We start from the raw sequence: 2,500 nt of genomic DNA on the forward strand, positions 1-2,500 counted from the left end.
CCTAACCTACATCGTACCGTAACCTAACCTACATCGTACCGTAACCTAACCTATATCGTACCGTAACCTAACCTATATCGTACCGTAACCTAACCTATATCGTACCGTAACCTAACCTATATCGTACCGTAACCTAACCTATATCGTACCGTAACCTAACCTATATCGTACCGTAACCTAACCTATATCGTACCGTAACCTAACCTATATCGTACCGTAACCTAACCTATATCGTACCGTAACCTAACCTACATCGTACCGTAACCTAACCTACGTCGTACCGTAACCTAACCTACGTCGTACCGTAACCTAACCTACGTCGTACCGTAACCTAACCTACGTCGTACCTTAACCTAACCTACGTCGTACCTTAACCTAACCTACGTCGTACCTTAACCTAACCTATGTCGTACCTTAACCTAACCTATGTCGTACCTTAACCTAACCTATGTCGTACCTTAACCTAACCTATGTCGTACCTTAACCTAACCTATGTCGTACCTTAACCTAACCTGTATTGCGCCTTAACCTAACCTGTATTGCGCCTTAACCTAACCTGTATTGCGCCTTAACCTAACCTGTATTGCGCCTTAACCTAACCTGTATTGCGCCTTAACCTAACCTGTATTGCGCCTTAACCTAACCTGTATTGCGCCTTAACCTAACCTGTATTGCGCCTTAACCTAACCTGTATTGCGCCTTAACCTAACCTGTATTGCGCCTTAACCTAACCTGTATTGCGCCTTAACCTAACCTATATTGCGCCTTAACCTAACCTATATTGCGCCTTAACGTAACCTATATTGCGCCTTAACGTAACCTATATTGCGCCTTAACGTAACCTATATTGCGCCTTAACGTAACCTATATTGCGCCTTAACGTAACCTATATTGCGCCTTAACGTAACCTATATTGCGCCTTAATGTAACCTATATTGCGCCTTAATGAAACCTATATTGCGCCTTAGCCTAACCCACATTGCGCCGTAACGTAACCCACATTGCCCCTTAACGTAACCCACATTGCGCCGTAACGTAACCCACATTGCCCCTTAACGTAACCCACATTGCGCCGTAACGTAACCGATATTGTGCTGTAACCCAACACACGTTGGGCCTTAACCCAACACACGTTGGGCCTTAACCCAACACACGTTGGGCCTTAACCCAACACACGTTGGGCCTTAACCCAACACACGTTGGGCCTTAACCCAACACACGTTGGGCCTTAACCCAACACACGTTGGGCCTTAACCCAACACACGTTGGGCCTTAACCTGCTCTGTAATTGTCATACGACGCGTTAAATTAGTGTAGTGTTGCCTAACTGCAACCCCCGCAATATAGTTTGCTACTCGCACTGCCCGGTCCCCAGTGTATCGCTTCATGTTAAACACCTTGCAGCTATACACTGTAATGTGGATGGCAGCAGGACGTACATGCTCAATGCCCTTTGCAGTTGTTCATTGGCATTTGCAGTTGTTCATTGGCATTTGCATGGCGAAGCACTTAGCCTACGCTGTGGTACGGCCTGTGTCAACTGTCCGCTGATGTTGTACGTCCAAATCACACACTGTACTGCACATTGGTCCTCATGTACTGAATGATACATCGTGGTACATGTGACCGTACAACGACTGCGCCAACAACGGCGAACCATGCGGTCCAAATGTTGTGCACTCAGCTACGTGTCGTCTCCCTATAAGAGCTGGATTGCAGTGTGGTATGCCCTGGATGGCGATCAGCATGAGCCGTCTGTTGATGTAGTGGCGCGTGTTGTCAGACGTAGTCGTCTCTTCTCACACACCGTGATAGCATGGTGCACTGCGTTCCACATCTGCGACATGCGACAGAGGCCGGTTGACAGTCGTTCGCGCAATGGACATCGCATACGTACGGGGGCCACCTTCCACGTGTTCGCGAAGCGTGCACATGTTGTTGCGTGTATGTGGGCAGACATAGTGTGTCGTGACACCTGACACAGGCATGCAACAATCGTTGAATTTGCAAATGGCGATGGACGCCTACGTTTGCTGGTGACGTTACGCAAATGAACAACTGGTAAACCGTTGTGGTGCGGTTGTTCTCGCTAGAGGTGAATCAGTGATGGCGACGATCGGTTGAGCTACCAACCGGTTGTTCCAGCGATACCCACCATGCCCACGAACGTGAATGGCATCTGGGTGTGAAGCGATACGCGGCGGTGGCTGGGTGGGACCGTCCCCGGCCGGTGAGGGGGGGCCTCCCGGCGTGCTGGCCGCGCGGTGCGTGGGCGCACGCGCTACAGCCGGCTGGTGGGGGCGGCCAGTGGCAGGCGCGCCGGCCGACGGAGGCGGCAGGCGGCGCAGCTGCGCGCCGGCGCACCCTGCACGCGGCGCCGTGCGGCCAAAGTAGGTCCTCGCGGGCCCGGTGCGAAGCGCGGTGGACATCTGCAGTGTGCTGGTCCGATTGAGGACTGTGTGCGCTGAGGATGCGCCGCCGCCCGGCGCTCGGCGCCGCG

The sequence above is a fragment of the Schistocerca americana genome, unplaced genomic scaffold (assembly GCF_021461395.2).
Source record: "Schistocerca americana isolate TAMUIC-IGC-003095 unplaced genomic scaffold, iqSchAmer2.1 HiC_scaffold_77, whole genome shotgun sequence".
Taxonomy (NCBI): domain Eukaryota; kingdom Metazoa; phylum Arthropoda; class Insecta; order Orthoptera; family Acrididae; genus Schistocerca; species Schistocerca americana.